The 14868-nt window shown below is 39.0% G+C and overlaps 1 non-coding gene across 1 annotated transcript; it reads right to left on the bottom strand.

Moving 5' to 3' along the window:
* Positions 1-8618: 8618 nt before the first annotated feature.
* On the bottom strand, positions 8619-8724 carry LOC149494153 (small nucleolar RNA R71). The gene has a single exon (XR_016322332.1). It is a non-coding gene; the product is annotated as a small nucleolar RNA R71 (small nucleolar RNA).
* Between the last annotated feature and the right edge of the window lie 6144 nt (positions 8725-14868).

Below are 14868 nucleotides of genomic sequence, written 5' to 3'. Positions count from 1 at the left end.
AATGGGTCTGTGTTAGTTGTGAAACTAGATTACTCGTAATGTTTGGTTGGACGATTACTTACTGATCATAGGGTTAACTAGGAGGCTATGAAAAGTTCATTTGCAAACCTATGGAGACTGGGCTAGAGGATTTGCATCAGTGAAATTGACACGAAGGTGTTTTTGCTTCAGTTCTTTCACAGAGTTGATCTTACAAGGGTATGGGAGGGGGGGCCCTAGTCCTTTAATAATCATTTAGTAGTCCTGGAACAAATGAGTCGAGATGATGATCCCAAACTGAAGCCATTGTTTCATGCCTTGTTCTGGGTGCAAGTCCATAATTCGCCCATTGGTTCTATTTCTCAGTCGGCTGCAAAACAGTTTGGTGACTTTATTGGTGAATTTGTTGAATATGACGTGAATAATGAAACTGGGGCTTGGCGCTCGCATATGTGAATCAGAGTTCGTATTGATATTCAGCAGCCTTTGAAATGATGCAAGAAAGTGACAAATTATGATAGCACTGTTACAATTGTTAACTTTCATTACGAACGTTTATCCACCTTTTGCTTCATTTGTGGGAAGCTAAGGCATAACAATTCATTATGTGAATAATTGTTTCTTTCACCTGAGGGTGTGGGGTGGTTGCTAAGTGGGGACAATGGCTAAGGGCAGCGACTTTGCAAGCTCAATAGTGGAGGGAGGAGACTCAGTGGTTTCGTGATTCACAAGGGAACCATATCCGTAAGGAGGTAGAATCGTAGGATGATTTCAAGGAGAAAATCATGGATGGAGCAAAGGTAAGTGTTGGTAGCAATGAAGGAAACAAAAAGCTGTGACAACAGTCAACATATGCTAGGTCATGTAAAATTGGGTTGGATGTGGGCCTAGATACAATAGATGATATGGAGTTTGGGCCTGGTAATGTAGGTGATGAGGAAGCTTTATTAGACTTGGTGGAGGGGAAGAAAAGGCCCAGGGTTGATATAACTATTACTCAAGTTAATATTCCTTCTTCAATGTTAATAGGAGATAGAGTTGATGGGGATGTTAACATGCAGAATGAAGATTCTGTGGATATTTCATTAGCCGGTAATGCTCAATCGGCTCATCGGTCGCCATGAATTGCATCAGCTAGAACTGCCGTGGCCATGGCAACCCTCGGGCAATCTTAGCATTGAAAGATTTGCTTTGGTGCTATAAGTCACAGTTAGTTTTTCTTTGTGAAACTCTTGTAAACGATAATAAAATTGATGTCGTTCGTTCTAAAGTAGGTTTTGACAATTGTTTTTCTATTCCTTCCATTGGACATTCTAATGGTGTTATCCTTTTATGGAATAATGGTTTGGATGTCCAAATTTCCTTTTATGAGACTCACTTTATTGATGCCACTATTTTTTATGCTAATGTAGCTAGGTGGAGATTTACTAGCTTCTATGGATGCCCGGAGTGATCTAGGAGTCATGATCTTGGAATATACTATGTGACCTAGCAAATCAGTCTGTGTTGTCGTGGGTAGTTATGGATGATTATAACGATCTCCTTTTTTTTCTACTAATTAGAGGGGTGGTCCACCTATGCCACCTTCTCTCTTGTGTGGTTTCCAAGATATTGTAGATGCCTGCAATTTGATCGATATGCCTCTCATCGGGTATGAGTTTACTTGGGGTAAGGGTAAGGGTGATAATAAGGTGGAAGAAAGGCTTGATAGGGCTCTTGTTACTACTTCATGGCTTGATTTGTATCCTAATTGCTGGCTTTAGATTACTCTCCCATTGTGTTTTGGTTTTCTAATGCTCATCTTGTGTCTCGAAGATTCCATTTTCGGTTTGAGAATGCCGGCTTCAGGAACCCGATATTGCAACTATTGTGGAGTCAGGGCGGTGGGTTTCATTGGATGGATATGTTACCTTTAAAATTGCAAATTGTAGTTCTACTTTTAGTTGTTGGGGTTGGAATTAGAGGTTACGGTTTAAGAAGGATATCTCAATGCTTAAATCGAGGATTGAGGTGTTACGGGATAAGGTGGATGCGACTTCTGCTGCTGAACTAAATACTGTGAAGAATGAGCTTAATAACCTGCTTGTGCAAGATGAGTTTTATTTGCAGCAGCGTTCTAAGCTTTTTTGGCTGCAACATGGTGCTTTAAACACTAAATTTTTCCATCAATCGACGTCTTCTCAAGCTCATACCAATTTTATTTCCGGTCTGGTTGATGCAAATGGTGTTTTGCGAGAGGATGAGGCTGCTATGCATGATACTATTCGTTCTTATTTTGTGGAGTTATTTGCAGGTCTGTTACTTCTCATGAATCGATGGTGCAATATATTTCTCGTTTTGTTACCGAGGAAGATAGCAATTTGCTCCTTGCTCCTTTTGAGGATGAGGAGTTTCATTGAGCTCTTTTCCAAATGCATCTGGATAAAGCACCGGGTCCCGATGGATTGAACCCGTGTTTTTTCCAAAAAATTTGGCACATTATTGGTCATGAGGTAATTCGTTGCTATAAAGATTGGTTGACTAAGGGGGAGTTTCCTGCTTCTATTACTAAGACGGCTATTGTGCTTATTCCTAAAATTGCAAAGCCTTTTCAAGTAAAGGATTTTAGACCCATCTCCTTATGCAATGTAGTGTATAAAATTATTGCAAAAGTATTAGCTAATAAACTTAAAAAGATTTTAAATGAAATTATTACGCCATCACAGCCCGTTTTCATTCGAGGGAGATTAATAACGGACAATATTTTTGTTGCTTTTAAACTAATTCACTGTATGAAACGTAAAACTACTGGTAGGAGGGGTGTTGCGACTTTAAAAATTGACATAAGCAAGACATATGATCGGGTTGACCGGGGTTTTTTGAGGTCTGTTATGGAGAAAATGGGTTTTGCTAGTGGGTCGATTAAGCTTATTATGTTCTGTAATTCTACTATCACATACTCTGTTTGGTTAAATGATGTTGATATAGTCCTATTATTCTAGAGCGGGGGCTTAGAAAAGGTGATCCGTTGTCCCCATATTTGTTTATATTATGTGCGAAGGGTTTGTCAGCTCTTTTTCGGAGAGCAGAGGCATGTGGAGATATTCATGGGAATAGTTTTAAACCGGGGGCTCCTAGCATTTCTGATTTACTATTTGCCGATGATAGTTTTTTCTTTTTTTGGGCTAATGTCAGGGGAGCGACAAATATTAAGTATATTCTTCTGACTTATGAAGCTGCATCGGGTCAATCAATTAACTACCAAAAATCTGGTATTCTCTTTTGCTCTAATGTCACTCTAATTTTGAGAAATACTATTTCTAATCAGTTAGATGTTTCTTTTCCTATTGACCATGGACAGTACTTAGGTTTGCCTTATTTGATAGGCAAAAGTAAGAAGGCGATTTTTGGTTTTATTAAGGATAAGTTATGGCAGAGGCTGCAAGGTTGGAAGAGTAAATTCTTATCTCGTGCTGGAAAGGAGATTCTTACAAAATTTATCACTCATACTATCCCCTCTTTTTGTATGAGTGTTTTCTTGATTTCAGTAAGTACATATGTTGAATTGAAAAGAATGCTGAATTCTTTCTGGTGGGGTATGAAAAGGGATGAATGGCGTAGTATTCATTGGTTATCATTGGAGAGGATGTGTTTCAGTAAGGACAACGGAGGAATGGGTTTTCACCATTTTCATAGATTTAATTTTGCGCTCTTGGAAAAGCAAGGTTGGGGTATTACGGCTGACCATAGTACTCTTTAACACAGGTTATCAAAGTAAGATATTATCCAGAGGGGAATATTATGAAGGCTGTTCTTGGATGCAATCTGATTTATACATGGAGGAGTCTTTTGTCTTCGTAGGATGTGTTAATGCAAGGTGTGAGATGTCGTATTGGAAATGGTGTGCATGTTAATATATGGTCCTGACCATGGATTCGCAGGGATTCTAGTTTTTATATGCATGCTCCTGTGTTGCAAGGCTTTGAAGAGCTCTCAGTAGCTGATCTTATTGCTCATGATCACCGTAGTTGGAATGTTATTGAATGTTGTCCATCATATCTTATGCATGCCCCTTAGCTTAAGAAATATAGGGGATAAGCTTATACGGCATTGGACGAAATATGGTTAAAGTTGCCTTTTGCTTACACTCCCAAGTCATGCCTTTGGTTAGCCTTATATGGAAGGAAATCTGGAAGTTAAGCTTACCTCCGAAAGCAAAAGCTTTCTTATGGAGATTGGGAAGGAATGTCACTCCAACAAAACTTCGGTTGGTGAGTAAGGGAGTGGAGTTGGATAGTTAGTATGTTTTTGGTGACCAATAGGAAGATGAAAATCACCTTTTCTTTCATTGTTAGTATGCTCTAATGTGCTAGCAAGTTTTAGGAGTACAATTCCGGATTCGCAGGCTGCTGAAATTATAGTGTGGTGTGAGTTTCTTTTGCTGAATGCAGAGAGGGATAAGATGGAACATTGTTGCTTGGTTGTGTGGTATATTTAGTTTTGTAGGAGTTAGGTTATTTGGAATGAATTTCAAACTTCTCCTGAGATGGTTGTTTCTATTGCACTACGTCTTTTGCTTGATTGGAAGAAGCCCAACAAAAGCTCCAAATTTCAACCCAGGTGCCCACTGCATCTGTAGCTATACCTCAATGGGTGGCTCCTCTGTTGGGAATTATCAAACGTAATATTGACGTTGCAGTGCTCCAAGATCATAATCAGTTTGGTTTTGGCATTGTTTTTCATGACGGAGCTGGTAGGTTTGTTCTTGCTCTAACAGGTTTTATGCGTGGTAATGGCAAGGCGATGATGGTAGAGGCGCTAGCTATGCAAGAGGTCCTATCTTGGATTAAGAAACGGGGTTTTGCTAATTTGCAAGTTGAAACAAATGCCGAGATGCTTGTATAGGTTATTCATAATCCTGTTAATGACTTTGCTAAATTTGAGATGGTAATGATGGATTGTTGTAACTTATTGTCTAGCCTCACAAATGTAAATGTGAGTTGGGTAAGAAGACAAGCAAATGAAGTTACTCATAACTTGGCTGGAGTGGTTTTTTCATATGCTAGTTTTCAGATTTGGTATGTGCTTCCTTTAGATATTAAAGCTCTTGTTCTTGTTGATTTAGCAGTTCATGATGAATAAACTTTTTCTTCTATTTCAAAAAAAGAAATGCTTAGCTTAGAAACTTCATAAAAAGTTTCACTAATTTGTAAAATTGGGGTTGGAAAGTTGAGTTTACGACCTGCCAACATGACAAAATTAGTAATCTATTTGTGAAAAGGGCAATGATTTTTAGACAGTCAAACTAGAGCTAAAAAAAGATACATGTATATGTGTATATATATAAATAGACACAACTATTGTAAGGATGTGCAACTTCCTCATTGGTGTTTTTTATAATATATGTAGATTGTGTATGGAAGTGCCAATGTAAAACTTTCCTTATTTATGATCTTACTTATCTTCGTCTTTATATATGAATTATAATTATTCACTAGTATCATATGACATGCGACATTGAGTTTATTTATAGATTATTACTTTTTTTTTTTTTATTCGTACAATTCTAGGTTAAGGTTAATCTTGGTTTCGATTAATCTCTCATCATGAGATAATAATATTATTGGCAAAATGACTATTTATTAGGTCTTATAACTATATTATTTAAATTGTTAAATATGAAGTATCAAAGGGAATATTTAGCATTAAATTTGATCATCAAAGGTATTGATCCAAATTTATATTTAAATTTATATTATATACATTGTAAGAAACCCCTCAAGTGTAGGTCAAAAATTATTATTAAAGAGTGAGACTTGTTTCTTACTAGCGCGTAAGATTGAACTTTTTTTTTTGTTTTTTTTTAAAAATACAAAAGAGGACTACAACTCAAGACTACATAGACACCCTTCTAGGCCAAAAAGCACCAATCCTATATACCTCCAATGCACTCACCACCAAATCAAGAGGAGTAACAACCCGATGAATCCCTCTAGGAACCCCTAAAGCCTCATTAGATGTAATGTCAGCCACCATATTAGCCTCCCTGTAGATGTGAGTAATCTTCACCTCCCAAGGACGGTTAATCAAATCCAAACAAGCAATCATAATATTTATATGTTTACAAATGCTAGAACTGCTGGACCGAAGTAACTGGCACAACACTTGAGAGTCAGTTTGCAAAATAAGCTTCTTGATACCCAACTCCCATGCCAAAGAGAGACCTTGAAATGCCCCCCATATCTCAGCCTCTAGAGCAGAACAACTACTAATATTTGATAGATGTTAATTCTATAGTGTTTTAATATAGTTTTTATTTGAATTCTAGTAAGTTTTTATTGCTTTAATTTGATTTTAAATCACTTTTAGTATAATTATATTCAAAAGCTTCCTTGATCTTTAATCCGCTTGATCTAAGAGAAAATTGCAGAAATTTGGCGCAGAAAAGAACTTTATAATACAAGGCACTTAGCCTTTAGCACGCCCAGGCCGTGTTAAAAAGCACAACCGTGCTAGAAGCCAAGGAAACCAAAGAAGAGACAGAAGAAAGCACGGCTAGGGTGTGCCAAAAGGCACGACCGTGCTATAATGGGACCAGGGCGTGTCAAGCATAGCACGCCCGTGACAGCTCTAGGCAGACTTCCAGAGAAAAGCACGCCCTTGCCGTGCTAAGTGGCACGCCCGTGCCTCAATGCTTCGCTAGCCCGTGCTGCCTAGCACGCCCCGTGCTTCACTGGCCAGACTTCCAGACTAAAGCACACCCAGCCCGTGCCAGGAAGCACGCCCGTGCTGCACAGGCGGAACCAGCGTAAATTTAATATGCAAATCAAGCCTTTTCTCACATGGGCCGACTTCAGGGAGTTTCCTAAACACACTAAACAAGACCTGGACCTATTCTAGGAGAAAAAGGAGTCCTAATCAAGAAGAAATCAAAAGTCTAAACAGTCATGATCTCCTATAAAGGATTTTGCATTAAATAAGGATTCTATTTCCTAAAAGGAATCAGACTTGCCTTCAGGAACTCTATATAAAGAGAGGAACTTCTCATAGCAAAGGATCTCTCGGTTTTTAGGCAATTTCTTTACATAATTCTTCTTCTCTCTTGAAGATTTCAAGCATCAAATAATCGTGCCAAGATTCAAGGAAGCCATCAACATAGTTGTGATACAGTTTTCATTCTAAACTTTTCATCTTGTTTCTTTCTTTTATTATTGTCTTTAAATATGATGAATGTTCCAAGCATGATTGAGTTTAATTTAATTACTATGTCCAGCTAAACTCTTATACTAGGGATTTGATGTAACTTAATTCGATTCCAGTTTATAATATTAGATTTGTTGTTCTTTGTTCTCGTTATAAATTATTATTGTGCTTAATGCTTCCAGGCAGAAAATTTCCCCTGGATTGGGTTATTTCAATAACTACATTCGGGAGAAGGGTTATTGATATGAAAAAGATAATAATTTACTTGAGAATAATAACTTGATGCGGAAGCTATATGATTTGACTCAAGGGAGGTTTTCATAAGTTAATAACTTATTAAGTTGTGAACTCGCAGAACAACCATAAAACCTAATAATCTGATTTATGTTTAATTTTACTATTAAAGATAGGTAATTAAACTAGATTAGAATTGCTAACAATAAATCGGGAGAGCTTGTTAGTGACTTTAGGGTTGTTTCTCCTACTTGAACAATTAAAATTGATTAATGAACTAATAGAATAAGCTGGATAGAATTAAGTGAAATCAAATTCCCTAGTAGCTTAATCCCCTGATTTCTTTTCACTTAAATTTTATGTTTGATCTCTTCTATTTTTACTTTAAGATTCTATTTACCTTACAGTGAATCTCTCTTATCGTCGTCTAAATAATAATAGGTTAACATAATTTTGGTACTTGATAAACAATCCCTGTGGATACGATACTCTCTTACTCTATATTACTTGTTGCGATTTCGTACACTTGCGAAAAAAACACTGTCAAGTTTTTGGCGCCGTTGCCGGGGATTGGCATATCAATATCAATACGAATTACCCTATTGTTAATTTAGCCCCATTACCCTATTGTTATTTTTATTTAATTTTCTTCTAAGAATCATTCCAGGTGTTTTATGCAAAGAAGATCGAGGAGGACTGAACCTCTAGTCTTTGATCCGGAAATTGAACGAACTTGTCGTCGGCATAACGCTGCAAGAAAAACACGTGAAATAAAACCCGAACAAGAAGCAAACATGGCCGACGACATCGAAAACGAGAATGAAAACTTACTTGGGCCACCACTTCAACATCCGGTCCGTACCTTGAGAGATTATACAACACCTAATCTAAATGGGGCAACCTCAAGTATTACTAGACCCAGGGTAGAAGCTAACAACTTTGAGATTAAACCCGCAATCATCCAAATGCTCTCTACCTCGATCCAATATGGGGGCTTGCCTAGTGAAGATCCTAATGCTCACATCACCAATTTTTTGGAAATTTGTGACACATTCAAGCAAAACGGTGTTTCTGAAGATGCAATCAAATTAAGACTTTTCCCATTCACTCTTAGGGATAAAGCGAGATCTTGGTTACAATCGTGTCCCGCTGGAAGTTTCACAACATGGGATGAATTAGCTCAAAAATTCCTAGCTAAATTCTTTCCATCCTCAAAAACCACCAAGTTGCGCAATGAGATAATGACATTCGCTCATCATGATCAAGAGAGCTTGTATGAAGCTTGGGAAAGATTCAAAGACTTGTTAAGAAAGTGCCCACATCACAGTTTGCCCAAGTGGTTACAGGTACAAACGTTCTATAATGCATTATCTCCTAACATAAAAATTACCTTAGATGCAGCTGCAGGTGGATCCTTTGAAAAGAAAGGAATTGATGAAGCATATGAGTTGATAGAGGAAATGGCAAGCAATAGCCATTACCAAAACAATACCGAAAGGAGAAGAACTGCAGGAGTCTATGAAATAGACGCTATTACAGCACTTAATGCCAAGGTAGATAACATGGTAAGGAAATTGGACATGTTAACCACTAATCCTGTAAATTCTGTTATGCAAGTTTGTGATAGGTGCAATGGACAACATGGAATTGGAGAATGCATTATGGACTCTTTAAATCCACAAACTTTAGAGCAAGTGAACTATGTGATGAATCAAGGAAGAAAGAATTACCCTTATTCAAATTCATATGATAACAGATTCAGGAATCATCCTAATCTATCTTATGGTAATCCTAACAATGCCTTGAATGCACCACCTGGTTTCCATCCTCCGGAAAAGAAATCTCATGACGACCTCCTCACTGCTCTTTCCAAATCACACATGGAGTTCATGAATGAAACTAGAGAGAACCATAAAATTCAGCAGGCCGCAATAAGAAATTTGGAGATCCAATTGGGACAATTTGCAAACATAATGGCATCTCGACCTCAAGGTACGTTACCTAGCAACACTGAAAAGAATCCAAAAGAACAAGTGCAGGCTATTACCTTGAGAAGTGGCAAACAATTAGATGAACCACCAAGGAAAGAAAAAGAGGAAAAAGAACAAACAAAGGTGCCTATCATTGACTTAGAGGAAAAAGAAAAGGTAAAACCATATGTTCCCCCTGTTCCCTTTCCACAAAGATTAAAGAAAGCACAAGATGACAAGAGCTTCCTTAAGTTTCTGGATGTGTTTAAGAAGCTCCAAATCAATATTCCTTTTGCTGAAGCTCTTGCTCAAATGCCTAGCTATGCTAAATTCCTAAAAGATATCTTGAGCAAGAAACGAAAAATTGATGATCAAGGAACGGTAATGTTAACCGAGGAGTGCAGTGCGATTATCCAAAACAAACTGCCTCCAAAGTTAAAAGATCCAGGAAGTTTTTCTATCCCTTGTAACATTGGTAATCTTGACTTTGAAAAAGCTTTGGCAGATTTAGGTGCTAGCATCAATCTTATGTCCTATGAAGTTTTTAAGATGCTAGGTATGGGAGAACTCAAGCCAACAAGGATGTCCTTACAACTAGCAGATCGTTCAATTAAATATCCTAGAGGAATTGTAGAAGACGTGCTTGTAAAGGTAGGTACATTCATTTTTCCTGTTGATTTTGTTATTCTTGACATTGATGAAGACAGGGAAGGATCTCTAATTCTGGGAAGGCCTTTTCTTGCAACTGCAAGAGCATTAATTGATGTTTATGAGGGTAAGTTGACTCTAAGAGTTGGACAGGAAGAAATTGTTTTTGATGTACTTAAATCGTGTAAACTTCCTATGGACTATGGAGACTGTTTTAGAATTGATGTTGTTGATGAATGTGTGGAGAACACTTTGCATGTCGAAAATAACATTAATGAACCAAGCACCCTGAATGAAAAAGAAAAGGAATTTCCTAAGCCTGAACTGAAACAACTTCCACCTCATTTAAAACATGCATTCTTGGGTGAGAACCATTCTTTTCCTGTTATTATTTCTTCTCACTTAACACTTGATCAAGAGAAAAGGTTGTTGCAGGTTCTAAATAGGCACAAGAAAGCATTAGGGTGGCATATCTTGGATCTACAAGGAATAAGTCCAAGCGTGTGCATGCATAAGATCTTGATGGAAGAAGACTACAAACCTTCAATCGAGCACCAGAGGCGATTGAATCCTAACATGAAGGAGGTAGTCAAGGCTGAAATCATCAAACTCCTAGATGCCGGTATCATTTATCCGATTTCAGACAGTAATTGGGTAAGTCCTGTCCAAGTTGTTCCAAAGAAGGGAGGTATGACTGCTATCTCTAATGAAAACAATGAACTCATCCCCACAAGAACAGTCACAGGTTGGCGTGTATGCATAGACTATAGAAAACTAAATAAAGCAACACGCAAGGACCATTTTCCCCTTCCCTTTATTGATCAAATGCTTGAGAGACTTGCAGGTTATCCTTTCTATTGTTTCCTAGATGGCTACTCAGGGTATTTCCAAATACCTATAGCCCCTGAAGACCAAGAGAAAACCACATTCACCTGTCCTTATGGCACTTTTGCCTACAGGAGAATGCCTTTTGGGTTATGCAATGCCCCTGCAACCTTTCAAAGGTGCATGATGTCCATTTTTTCTGATATGGTGGAAAAATTTATTGAGGTATTCATGGATGACTTTTCTGTGTTTGGTTCTTCCTTCGATGCATGTCTTCATAACTTATCTTTAGTAATGCAACGATGTGAAGATACTAACCTTGTGTTAAATTGGGAAAAATGTCACTTCATGGTGAGTGAAGGCATAGTCTTAGGGCATAAAATCTCTCAAAAAGGGATTGAAGTAGACAAAGCAAAAATCGAGGTAATTGAAAAACTACCTCCTCCTAACACAGTAAAAGGTATAAGAAGTTTTCTTGGGCATGCAGGGTTTTACAGGAGATTCATAAAGGGCTTCTCAAACATCACTAAACCTCTTTGCAATTTGTTAGTTAAAGATGCTCCATTTGATTTTGATAAAGAATGTTTAGATGCTTTTAACAGATTAAAGAAGGAGTTAATCTCAGCCCCGATCATCACTACGCCAGATTGGACTTTACCTTTCGAGCTTATGTGTGATGCTAGTGATCATGCTGTAGGAGCTGTTCTTGGACAGAGAAAAGACAAGAAGTTGCATGTTATTTATTATGCAAGTCGCACATTGAATGATGCGCAATTAAACTATGCAACTACGGAAAAAGAATTGTTGGCTATTGTTTTTGCTTTTGACAAATTCAGGGCATATCTAATTGGAGCTAAAACAATCGTCTACACAGATCACTCCGCCATCAAATACTTGCTGGAAAAGAAAGATGCAAAGCCGAGACTCATTCGTTGGGTACTTTTACTGCAAGAATTTGACCTAGAAATTCGCGACAAAAAGGGGACCGAGAACCTCGTTGCTGACCATCTTTCCAGACTTGAATTGGGGGAAGAAGATACAAGCGAGCTACAAATCAATGAAAGCTTTCCTCATGAGCAACTTCTTCTAGTAGCAAATGCTCAAACCCCCTGGTACGCTGACATAGTTAATTATCTTGTTTGCAAAATTCCTCCTCCCAATTTTTCTTATCAACAAAGAAAAAAATTTTTTCATGATATCAAATTCTACTATTGGGAGGAGCCATTTTTGTTCAAGTATTGCAGTGATCAGCTTTTCAGAAGATGTATACCGGAGACTGAAATAGAAAGTGTCCTTAAATTTTGCCATTCAATGGAATGTGGAGGTCACTTTGGAGCAAGCAAAACAGCTGCGCGTATACTAGAAAGTGGTTTGTATTGGCCTAATCTCTTTAAAGATGCTTATAACTATGTTCGTCTTTGTGATCGTTGTCAAAGGTTAGGTAATATTTCGAAGAGACATGAGATGCCCCTAAATAGCATCCTTGAAGTCGAAATCTTCGACGTATGGGGTCTGGACTTCATGGGACCTTTTCCGCCATCATATTCAAATCAATACATTCTAGTGGCGGTGGATTATGTGTCAAAATGGGCAGAGGCTGTCGCTCTTCCAAATAACGATGCCAAAAGTGTAATGAGCTTCATCAAGAAGAACATTTTTACAAGGCATGGCACTCCTAGAGCAATAATCACGGACGGGGGTAAGCATTTTTGCAATAAATATTTAGATTCCCTTCTTACAAAATATGGTGTCACTCATCGTGTAGGTACTCCATATCACCCTCAAACAAGTGGACAAGTAGAAGTCACTAACCGGGAAATCAAGAAGATAATCGAAACCACTGTTGGACAATCACGAAAGGATTGGTCCAAAAAGCTAGACGATGCTCTATGGGCCTACAGAACGGCATTCAAAACGCCTATAGTTAAACATGATGGATGAAATGCGCCTCCATGCTTATGAAAATGCCAAAATATACAAAGATCGCACCAAACAATGGCACGATAAGCGCATTATCATGAGGGATCTGAAGGTAGGCCAGCAGGTATTGCTCTATAATTCTAGGCTCCGGTTATTCCCTGGTAAGTTGCGCTCTAGATGGTCTGGACCATTCACAATCAAGGAAATCTTTCCTCATGGTGCAATTGAAATAGTGGATGGTAAGACAAATCGAAGTTTCAAGGTGAATGCTCAACGTCTGAGAAGCTATCATAATGACAACTTCGAACCCATCAAGAGTGCGATCGGTCTTGCTTAGCCTAAACTAGGATAAGTGCGTCGAACTTAACGACGTTAAACAAAAGTGCTTGTGGGAGACAACCCATCTAATTTTTGTTATGTGTTTTGCTTTATGTTTGATTCCATTCATGCGTTTTGATTTATGTTTTATTTGCAAAAACCCCCAAATTTTCTCCATAATTGTTGTTTTGTTTTAGTTAGAGTTTTTAGGAAAAAGTGGAAATCCAGAAAAGAGCACGCCCTAGCCGTGCTAGGAAGCACGCCCGTGCCATGGGGTGAGGATCCTGCACGCCCAAGCATGCCCAGCAGCACGCCCGTGCGGTTTTTCAAGGTGATGATACTTGAGAGTCAGAAACAAGCACGCCCGGGCCGTGCTAATCAGCACGGCCGTGCCATTGAAAAGGGACAATCGCACTTGAAGGTCAGAAAAGAGCACGCCCTAACCGTGCTAAGTGGCACGCCCGTACTACTGAAGAAGGTAAAAGACGCTTGAGAGTCAGAGACAAGCACGCCCAAAGCGTGCCTTATCGCACGCCCGTGCTATCCACAGACCCTTTTCAGCACAAGAGTCAAAGAAGAGCACGCCCATGGCGTGCTTGTCAGCACGCCCGTGCCAGGTACGCCCTTTCTTTCGTTTTGCAGGTCAGAGGAGAGCACGCCCAGGCCGTGCTTATCAGCACGGCCGTGCCACGATCAGACACCCTCATTTATTGGCGCCCCTATTTAAAGAGCACGCTTCCAACCGCCCCACTTCCCATCTCGCACGCCCTAGCCGTCACCTCCTCTCTCTCAAACTTTCTCTCTTTTTCTCCTTTCTCTCTCAAATCAAACACCCTCCACACCAAATTTCCAAATAATCATCTCCAACCATGCCTCCTAGATACAAACGTAGCAGACCCGCATCCTCAGTTGCCGCTCGAAAACGCCCAACTGCGCGATCCACCACGAATCCTCAACCTCCTTCACCTCCTGCACTTCCGTTCGATTTCGCTTCATCCGCTCAACAAGAAAGGTACACAAAATTATCTCTTCGGCCTATTTTACCGAATAGATTTATTGATGAGACTGCTTTAGCACAAGTGGGTCTTAGAGATATTGTGTTAGAACCTCTTAGGCGAATAGGGTGGGGACAGTTTCTTGAAATGAAGGACTTAGTTTATGCTCCATTAACTCTGGAATTTTTAAGTTCTTATTCTTCTTTTATCCGGTTTTTGCCTACATCTCCACCAAGCAAAATTCGTTTTAGGCTTCTTAGTCAGGATTTTGAACTGTCTGTGAATGAGGTTAGCCAAATTTTCGGATTCCCCACAGAAAATAGTCAAATTCAAATATCTAGTGATTTTAGTGCACGCAATACTTGGCGAGAATTTACAGGTGAAGTAAATTATAATCCTAGATATTCGAAGGCATCCAAATTGAAAAAAACCTTCCTTGCGGTACATGCATAAATTTTTGTCGAATACTATATTTGGAAGGAGTGAAAGTGATGGGGTCTTAAGTTTGAATGAGCTATATTTTCTATGGGCAATTGAAAACGGAATCTTGTTGAATGTTGGGTACTGGCTCTGCCAGAGATTTGCAAAGGTGGCTCGAGCCGACAAAGGAGCTATAATGATGGGGTGTTTTGTGACCCGAATTGCTAGATATCTACAGGTTTGGAACCCGGCTAGGCAAATTTATGATAGTATTGGAGGGGGGAAGGGCACCCGACTAGATTTGGATGTTATGATCCACATGAAATTAGTTGAAAAAGTCGGAGATGCGTACCGAGTAGTGGGTGCTCCAGATATCG

This window comes from Jatropha curcas, chromosome 8, assembly GCF_041381405.1.
Source record: "Jatropha curcas cultivar XTBG-Jc1 chromosome 8, XTBG_Jcur_1.0, whole genome shotgun sequence".
Taxonomy (NCBI): domain Eukaryota; kingdom Viridiplantae; phylum Streptophyta; class Magnoliopsida; order Malpighiales; family Euphorbiaceae; genus Jatropha; species Jatropha curcas.
The sequence above is the reverse complement of the archived record's forward strand: the minus strand, read 5'-3'. Positions and strand labels throughout refer to the sequence as shown.